Source organism: Mastacembelus armatus, chromosome 1 (assembly GCF_900324485.2).
Source record: "Mastacembelus armatus chromosome 1, fMasArm1.2, whole genome shotgun sequence".
NCBI lineage: Eukaryota > Metazoa > Chordata > Actinopteri > Synbranchiformes > Mastacembelidae > Mastacembelus > Mastacembelus armatus.
Genome location: NC_046633.1, coordinates 2,645,392 through 2,655,940, shown reverse-complemented (window position 1 = coordinate 2,655,940; position 10,549 = coordinate 2,645,392). Strand labels below are relative to the sequence as shown.

The 10,549-nt window shown below is 38.8% G+C and overlaps 1 non-coding gene across 1 annotated transcript; it reads right to left on the bottom strand.

The window, feature by feature from the left end:
* Nucleotides 1-443: 443 nt before the first annotated feature.
* trnar-ccg (transfer RNA arginine (anticodon CCG)) lies at nt 444-516 on the bottom strand. The gene has a single exon. It is a non-coding gene; the product is annotated as a tRNA-Arg (tRNA).
* Nucleotides 517-10,549: the final 10,033 nt, after the last annotated feature.

Here is a 10,549-nt window from a genome sequence, read left to right as displayed (position 1 = left end):
TTTCAATATTTGGAAGTTCCCATTTTGAGTGTAATTGGTATTTTATTAGGGTGCAAAGCATAATGACAGTTCTGCTCAATGAAGCATAACTACAGTGCTCAAACTGCCCTCCAGGGGCCATAGAAGCCATTTATCATGGCAGTTGCCTATATGGCACTGTTCAGTGGTTATGAATGGCATTCACAGCTTCCTACAGAGGACATCCTCATCTTTAAAAGAGAAGATTTCTTATTGCTATTTGTAAAGGACAAAAGATTAAAGCATTTCTGGGTTGTTGAACTCAAGCAATTTTTACATTTCTTCTTCTGGCAAACATCAGAGGGCACCTTTGAATACAGGCCCTCACTGCGCATTAACTGACAAATGAGGTAGGACAAAGCAGATTTCCCCCATTTTCAGCAGCTGATTGATGTAACTTACTCAAACATGATCAACACCTGCCACGACCCAGGTGGGACTTGAACCCACAATCCCCAGCTCCGGAGGCTGATGCCTTATCCATTAGGCCACTGGGCCACAGGGTAAAGAAGCTCACTCTGCTAAGATCAACAAAAAATAAAATCATTGCCACCAAATTAGGTCAAAATGCTAGAGAAGAAATAAAAACAAAAAGAAAAAGAAAATCCATATTCAGCCTCCCACATAAATTTCCACACAATTCCTCAGAGGTCCCCAAAAAAGAATGTGGTCTGTTCATCCTCTAAAAATATGATGCTTTTCTTAAAATATGTGGCTCTATCAACTATCTAAGATATGAAAGAACAAATGTTGTTTCCCTGGGAAGAGGAAAAAGCGCAGTACGCTTTTCTGCATAATGACCTGTTTTTACTGTAACAGCACAGAGGAGAGGGCCAGACAGAAAAGGTAAACAGACAATGACTGAGTTTAGGAGGTGACCTGCTGCTCCAAGATCGACCAAACAATCAGTCGGGATATTTATCAGGAAAATGAGTGGATCCAAAACAGAAGACTGTTTAGCAGTTTTGTGCAGAGGACAGAACCAGAAGGAAAGCTCTATGGTTTTGCTTTATATTGTGTAAAACAGCTAAGGAGACAGATAGAATGACAGAATATGTGTTGTCTTAACTCAAATATTATTTGACAGTGACTGCAGTGCCTGCAATATTAGACCATCAGCCACATGAAATATGGGAAATATGTTTTTAATAATCTAGAGCCACAATCTGCAGCTACATACTTTCACTGGCTTAAATCAAGTAGCAAAAACCAAAATGAAGAAGAAGAAAAAAACAACAGAAATAGACAGAGCCGATGTCTAAGTAGTGTTTTATGATTTTTATTACTGGACTAAAACAGTTTGGAAATGAATGATGGGCATCAGCATCTCTCCCATTTCTCAACTGACAAAACTGGTGTTTGTGGAAAACAAATGATATCAGTAGGAAACTAGGGAGAGAGAAGTGATTGCCAGCGGAAACTGAAAGTTGACGATTGGAAAAACAAAAACAAAAAAAAAAGCTGTGGCTGACTATTCTTGGCTACAGTGATTCACCCCAGATGTTTTTCTGTGGTCACTCGACTGGGAAATAAATGGACATAAGGTGACTGAGTGGATGTTGGTTGGACATGGTGTAAAAGACAAAATCTCTTTGGCCACAAGAAATCAATCACACAGGGACATCTAATGAAGGAATTTACCACCATGATAATCCTGGAGGATTACATAAGTGGTATAATAATTGTGTTGGGGGGGGATCAGTGTCAGTGTATAAACAATAAGTACTTTGAGATGCTTTCTAAAAACATCACATAGCCCATACCCCAACATTAGTATAAGGAGAACTTTGTTTCAGAAAACACAGTTTCTATGCCGTGATAACCAGCTTCTCACAATGACCCCCCTCTTCCAAAGAAATGACCCTAGATGAGATGTATTTAGGCCAAGTATGAAAACACCCTGAGACAGTATAATTCAGCATTTCCAAACAGCCTCTCTGATCTCAAAACCTCAACCAAGTATGTCGTATTCACTGGAACATTGCACAGCTGAACAATCACATCACATCGTGACCAGCTCCTCAAAGTACAAAAAAAAACCTCTTAAGGGCTTCAAGGGGAATTAAAAACTGGTATTTTAATCATCTCTTTGTATAAATGAACATTCCCATCCATGCTCTGTGAAATATCCAGTGCATAGTGTTTTCATCTCGACTGGATCAACATGCATGTGTAGGCTGTTATATGTGGCGACCACGGACATGTCCATAGACCTACCATTAGAGGTTAACACATCACATGCATCTTCATTAATAGGGTCAAATCACAAAATGCAATCTATTCACTCTGTAATATCACTGAAGGTTTAGCCAAAGCATGTGTGGGCGTGTGGGGTAATAAGTTTGTCTACACCAGAATGAGATCCACTTAATCTCCATCCAGTAGTTTATTTGCTGTCCTCAAGGCTGCTAGATTAAAACATCTTCACTGAACCCACTGAAACATAAACACTGGCCTTTGTAGGACTGTACACAGAGTCCTTGCACACAGTAGGCTTTACAAACCAGTTTTCACAGGTATGGACTAACTAAGTACAAGCCATGGATACAGGCTATATGAGCTTGATAAAGCTGAAGGTTAAGCTGTTTTTGAATCAAGAAGACTACAGGCTAAGAAGAAAATAGTAAAAGGTACACTATTTTTTTAATTTTCAAGTTATTTATTTCTTAATAAAGCTCTATAGAAAGAAAAGGGGTACGGCAACTTCATGATCCTAGGTGTTAATATTTGCCAAGTGTGGATTCAAACGATTTTTACAATCAGAAGAAGAAAAACAGAGCAGAGATATAACCTACAAATGTAATTTAACTCAGAGATTAAACCGATCAGTAACACAACCTTGGTTCTGTTGTATAATTTACAGGAGCTCAGTGCATTATTCTCTTTGTGGACCCCTGCATTCATATCAGATGCTCCTGTCATTTTGAATTGAGCCACCAGATGTCACTGTACCTGTCTCCACATCACCTGACCCTCTCTGCTCACCTCTAAACACCTCTTCCCATTTCCACCAGCTCCTTGTCAGATTGTCCATTTGGTCACACCAGTTCTAGTTGTACTTGTCCTGTTCTCTCACTGCCTGTCTGCTTGCAAGACAGAGTCATCTTTATTTTCATTATTAAAGTTACGCAATTGCACCAGCCTGTGACAGAAAATAATCTCAGTAATCTTCACTATCAGTCCAGATACCAGTTCTGGGCTGAATGGGGACATCATGTGTGGATCCCATGGATAAAAGATGGGGCCCAGTCAACCAGAACTTATAAACATGTAATACTGTGGACAGAGTGCCGGAAAAACAAACTGACCAACTGACATTGGACCCATGAAGCCAAACTCATGTGGTAGATAAAACAGCTGCTTGCACATTTAACTTTCCCTTGACTGTTGAAGGTTCGCAGTCCTGTCCATAACTGACAGCTGTAAAACCTCACGGGCAGAAAATAACTCTGCTCAGTCACGGATGCTCACTCATCTCTGTCTGAAAATCAAACTAAAAGAACTATTCAGAAATCAATCGACAAAAGCAGCTCCGTTTAGTAATGGAACAAACACAACTGAATGGGTTCTTAAGATTAGATGATGTGATGTATTGTGTCTTAAGGATTTAAAAATCCATAAGACACTGAATCTTTCCAATTGAACTCATCTAAATGACGCTCTTAGATGTTATAAGCTCCACATTCTAATAAGATTTGCTAGATTTAAAATTGTGGATAATTTGCACACAGCTGCAGTGTCGAGCCACCATGACAAAAAAGCATCTTTTCTACTTGTCCATATCTCCATTGCTCCCCTGGGCTCCTCTGCTTCTCTGCAATGATGGTTTAACCAGCTGAAGCCTGTGAGTGTTTTCATTGTGGTTGAGATTTGTCTTGGGACCAGCGGTTAAACTGGGAGAGGAGGAGGATGTGGGAGGAGGACGTTGAGAATATGCAGAGGTCCAGTAGGAAGCAGGATGAGAGGAGGAGGCACAAAACAATTACTGGATGGAAAAAAAGAAGCAGCATGTATTTTTGAAGGCTACAGTATGTACAGTTTTTATGCAAATGAAATACTAACCCCTGTTTTTGCCTCCAGCAAGATCTCAACCGCTATAAGTTCTTAAAGGTTTTATATATGAGTCTTTACTATTATATCAAAAGTGATATAACAAAAGCGGTAATAAACGTGTATTTAGATTAAATCTTAATCACCATTTTCATCATCATCATCATCATCATGCCAATGGCTGAAGGGAGATATATATTTGTGCACTGGGGAGTGGGATTACAGCATATATACAGCCTGCACCACCTACACTGTATTTTACACCGAGTGAAAAAAATACATTTACACATTGATGGTTGGAGCTGAGAATATATGACATGCAGACTGCAAGAAGGAATAGTTCGGTCAGCTTTGGCTGCCTGTGTTTTGCACACTGGGGCCTGCTGAGCTTGCTGAGTAAAGACAAGATTAAACAAGTTGAAGAAAACCTCAGTAATCGTCACGTTTGCAATAGCAAAGCAAAGCCGTTTCAAAACCTGGTGGAGAACTGTTGTTAACCTCTTGCATCAAACAAAAATCTGGCTTGAAAGATTCATGAGACACAGCATGTTGTTGGATGTTGCTGACAAAACATCTTAAAATGATGTGGGAGTCAAATTGTATTAGTTATTGCAATAAAATGACCATTTATATTCCCAGAAAACCTCAGGAAGAGGTTTTAGCTCTTCAGAAAGACGAAGAAACCATGAATAATAAAAATCCACTAAAGCTAGAGGTAAAGCAGGGTCAGTAGTCCTAGAAAAGAACAGCCTTTTAGAAATCCTAAGTGAAACCTGTTCAGCATGCGTGACACAAACACTCAAGGTTAGAGAAACCCTAAATCATTTTGCTGATTGGAATCACAGTGTTGATTTCAGGTCATAATCAGTGACTGCAGTTTTCCTTAACTATTTTCAGTCCGTTTCAGTCTAGTGTGTTGCTAGTTTAAGTTATCACATCGTCTATCCAACCACCTACCGATGCACCACAGCTATATCAGGTCCAAAAACACATACTGTGAATCAGAGCTCAGCCCTCAGTCACCAGTGAAGAGCTCTGTTCAGTTCACTTTGAAAATGTGTTGATAGGGATTTGATCCAGAATGTTTAGTTAAACCGTTTAAATGCTGATTGTTGTTTTCTATTATTATTTTTGCCCATGTTGTTTTGCTGCAGCACTTAGTGTTGGTGCCCCCAGTATATTTTTTAGTTAGAGTTGTCTGCATGGCTGGTCTGAACATGGCCCAACCCCATGTAATCCTTAACACTCCAGCCTCTATATCTGTTTTCATCAGGCTTTAATGTGAAACTCTTTGGTTCAGACTTTCAATGTTATTCTCATGTGGTCACAAAAACCTCTAACTACCAGGTAACATAACTGCAGCTTTGCACAGCTCCAGGTTCAGTAGTTTGAATCAATCCACACCTTTTGCCAGAATACTTTATATTTTTCTGCAAATTCAAAACAAGACTAGATTTTTTCAAAACAAGATTTTTTCCAGGAGTATTGGGAGGATCCATTGGTATATGGGGAAAACCCTGTCAAACCATTCTGACATCTTCAGCCTTGAGGAAAGTAGACTAGCCCCTGAAATGTGACACTGATTGTGTGTATATATATATATATATATATATATATATATATATATATATATATGTCTGGGTTAATGGGGATCAGGTGTGTTCCTTTTCCTGCTGATATACACTTATGGCTCTCTGCCTACTAACTGGTACCAGATCCCCATCTTGCTGTCTATCACGGCGTTCACTAAGCTTTGGGGATTTATCCTAAGACAGAGAAAGTATGCAAGAGAAAAGGGAGTTTCAATAATGAAAAAATATGTCAGGATACTAACAATACAAGCAAGGAAATAAAGCAGGCCAGCAAAGACAACAGTGAAACATCACAAAAAAAAAAAAAAAAGAAATGGATGCTTTGCTTGAGAGTCTTGAAGTAAGTTTTTACCAAATACATAAACCCTGCATTATAGGAAACCAGTCTGACATTAAACACACTCAGAGGTACACAAGCAAATAGATGAGTCATCATAAAAAGTGTGTGCTGTAGCTTTGTTTGTGTGCAGCAGTGAAAAGATGAAGGACATAAACACATTTCTATACTGTTTATATATATGGAAGCAATTTGTTTCAGGTTGCGAAACAAGAAAACCAAAAGAAAAGAGAAATGCGGACTAAACAGAAAAAGTGAGAGCCAATAATAAAGATGGAGAAACATCATTATATGTTCCTGCCTTTTGAGAGAATGAACGAAGTGCACTGATGACCTGTCTCCACTCAATCTGAAACATTTAATCAAACTCCGAAGCAACTGCCCCTAGTTTACTGTTATAAAAGGAAGCAGAGCAGGAGAAGGAAAAAGACTTGGTTTGTGTGAAACAGCTTGAACTCCATAGTAAAGAGTAAAATTACACGGCACTCATTGTTTTTGTGACCTACAGTCAAACCCCATAGCGAGCTTTTAAAACATAGGCTGTGCAGTGCATGGAAACTGAAACGCATAAAACAGTAAGTGAACTGAAAAGGTGTCACAACAAAATTGTTGCTTTTATTCTTTTCAGTAGTCAACCAAATATCCTTTCAGCTGCTAGAGGTTCTAAGTGTGAGTCAGAACAATACAAGAAAGAAGAGAAGGTGAGAGCACAGTAAAACGGACAAGGTAGATAATATAATGGAATAGCAGGGAGTTAATCTGAGAGAAAGATGAGACAGAGGGTCAACTGGAGGGAAATGGATTCAAAGTTATTTAAAAAAAAAGGTGAGAATGAAGAAAATAAATGGAGGATATGGAAATGAAAGAGACAGAAAATAACCCCAAAGCCACAAAATGGAAATATCTATATAAGCCTGCTTCAATAGGCAGCCCAGGAGATGAAAAGAAGTAGATGATGTGAGTGAGTGGAGGTGGAGAGGGAGGAGGACAAGTGTTGACAGAAGGAAGGAAGAGCAGAAAATTGGATTGAAAAAGTGAGGAAGACATTAGCGTGGAAAAGAGATGGAAAAAGGAAAATGGTAGTACAAAAAGACAACAAGATGGAGGGTGAGAGAGCCAGATTAAACGAAACCCTGAAGAAACATGGTACATGGAATAGAAACCTCAATAATACATACTCATTCAGTGTTTTCTTTGGCTGACATGCTTGGTTTCAGCCCTGTTCACTCCCACTGGATTACAGAGCACATTCCTGCATGAACTGCAGTTTAATTAAAACTATAGTGAAAGGGTAAAGGGCAGATTTGGCCTGATATAACTGAGTTGTAGCAGAGTGAGCTGCAGAAGGTTGTTTCAAGGTTTATGACTCATAAACCAGAGTTATTGGAGACAGGGGCCCTGCAAAACATCTCCCTGTCTCAAATGAAATTAGTCAGAGAGCGAAGGGTTATGGAAACATGCGCAGACAGGCAGTTTAAACAAATCACGATGAAAATGAGATGCACAATCTGATCTCATGTTTTGTACTAGTGCATTTAAATGTGACTTTTTTTTTTTTTTTTTAAAATGGCAAAGCAAAAATCACCCAAATGAAGACATGTGGTTCTACAAGATTTGCAGGACGGAGAGCTCGGTGGTTTAGGAATATCTGCCCTTTCATAGCGAACACTTACTGGGCTGATCGTGCAGAACCTGCTCTGCTTCGACTTGAGGGAGACTAACTGCAGGAATCTACTGCTGTGTGAAATGATAAAGCTGCTGAAATGACAAAACAGATATGAGTCAAAGTGGAACTTGCTGAGTCACAGTAAACTCAACAAAAGCACACTAGGAGAAAACTTATTGTATACAGTTAAGGCCAGATCTGCCATAAAAACATTTAGTGTCATGGTCAGTGACTGAAGTTCAGCTGAAAAAGCCTGGAATACGTTCGGTGACATTTTTAAACATTCAGTATCAACATGGTTAAATAATAAATGTAGTTCTTAGAGCCGGGCTGATGTAAAGAGAAGAGAAGAAAGAAGTGATGGGAGTCATAAAGAAACAGAAGGTCGAGCAAAGAAATGGAAAAACTGACAGACATATTGACATATTGACAATGAGCAGCTTTTTGTTTCAATTGGTCATATTTTGCTTTTATCAAGCAAAACTTTAAATGTGTGTATCTGTATTCATTCTGTATTTTAAAATCATCCCCCTTAAAGCCGACCATCTGTTCTGCTTTTTGTTACAAAAGCTCGAGAAAAATAGATACTGAGTTTTATGTATCACACAGTTTTAAAAGCAATCACTGTAAAGTCATGTGTTTGTGTTTTGCTGTGTATGTATAACTGTACGTACACATTCATATCTGCTGCTGCAATGAGCTTTCCAGTCCACAGAGGTGGTCCTTAGCTTTTGACTAATGCATTACTCTCAACCACATCCACACGCACTGCAAACTCCCCTTCTCTCTTCCACCATCTGTCTCATTTTCTTCCATGTTTAACTTCCACAGATGGGACCCAAAGGTGTCACACAGAGCTGGGAGCTGATGCAATTCCACAAAAAAAAAAAAAAAGGCTGGAGAGACAAAGAGGAGCAGAGAGACAGAGGCATACAGAGAACAAAAGACAATATGACACAGCGACAGACAGTATTATAAAAGTTTTATATTCATATAATACAGTACCAGTGGATTGTGAATAGTTCTGGCATCTGGATAAGCTTGGAAAAACAAAACAGTATTCAGCCTCTGACCTATTATTACAATACAGTTTCTCCACAGTGATTTTTTTCCCACTGTAGCTCACATTCATTTTTACAAGGGTTAAAGGAAGAGTACACCTGTTTTTAATTAGCCAATACAGGCAGGTTTCAACAATTCAAACTGATTTTAAATTTGCTTCAAAACATGCTGCATTTTATCTATGTAGATGAAACGAGGTGAGCAAAGTCCCAGAGGAAAAACTCATTTAAGTTTTATAACTTTGATGGTTCTGATCAAATAAAAACATCTATAGGATCAAAGTAGACTAGTTTTTTAATATCTATTTGTTCATGCTGAGGCATTTTCTATTGAAGAGCTACTTATTTTTTTTAATCTACAATCATAACTTTAGTTACTGGATATGAATAAAATTAAGATAAATTCAAATCTGTTTATCAGCATCAGTCAGTGTGCCTGGCTCTACTTACAGCTTATTTATTTTCCCTTTTAAAGCTGATATATCAACATATAGAGTTACTTATTTCAGCATCCAGCGGATACAGACTACTCCAATACTCATTCTCCTTTAAGGTCTATTTTGCTTCCCACTTAATCAGGTCAACATCTGGCCTTGTGGCTGCTAAATGCTCCACCCTGTTCATCAGCTAATTGCTAACTTTGCTTGTCTGGCTCAGTGAAACATCTGACTGCTTGGGGTAGAAGTCAGGTTGACTGAACCAAAGCAGTGAAGCTGTGGTGAAGAAACAAAAACAGTGGAGAGATGCTGAAATGCCGATGGGGAACCTGCAGAATTACATGGTACAGTAACTGGCAAGTCACAGAATGATTTGATACAGAAATGTTGATTGCAGCAGCTTTAAAGTTGTTCTTTTAGGCACAACACACCAAACATATTGAGGGGTACAGTTGGGAATATCTATTATTTCTCTACCACTATTGAGACACCATTTTCACCCCATTTGTCAAGAAGAAACAGTGGTGTCCTCCCCCCTCCTATAAAGCCTCCTGATTTACTCCCTTCTCTGCTCTTACAATGAAGTGAACAGCAACAAACTTCAGATCAGATGAACAAAGACATGGAAACTCACATCTGCAGCCAAGTCATGCAACACCCTGATCCTGCTTGGCCTGCTGTTAATGGCAAGCATGCACACATACTATACAGAGAATAGCTGGAGGCCAGTGAGTAAAACAGGGACTTAGAGGAAGTATGGACTAACTTGGAACATATGGGGACCAACAGCAGTAAGGAACAATGATTGCAGACTAAGATAGAAAATAAACTCAAATCCTCTGTTAAGAAAATGTAAAAAACACTCTCTGAAGATTGGAAGATTATAGGTTGAACTCACAACATGAATCAAGGCTAAAAAAAAAAAAAAAGAAAAAAGATTATATCTGTGAATGTGCACTTTCAAAGTCCAGGTTCATGAGTCCCTCCATGCACATCACAGGTTATGGCACCAACAAGCTAAAAAAATAGCATTAATATCCCATTTCCAATTCCTGGCAAAATGCCGGGCTGGGATGGACAGACGGACTTAACTTCATGCTCTCACTTTGTTGGTTGTTATCTGCACTTTATAGTGAGTCTGACTGGATTTTACCTCCTTAGCGTGATTATGTGTGATGTTTTATTACTTTCTACACCCAGGTTTCCAGTTTGGCACAAATCAAGCACTGAACATTTGAGCTTGTATGCTCAGCAAAGCTGCAAAAATGAAGATGTTTACATACTGAATTCTTATCCAGGGAAACTTTTGAGTTTTTGGAACCTGTGTTGCATGTAGTAGTGTACAATCTACAGTAAATTCATATTGTGAGATATGTGTATTTTATTTT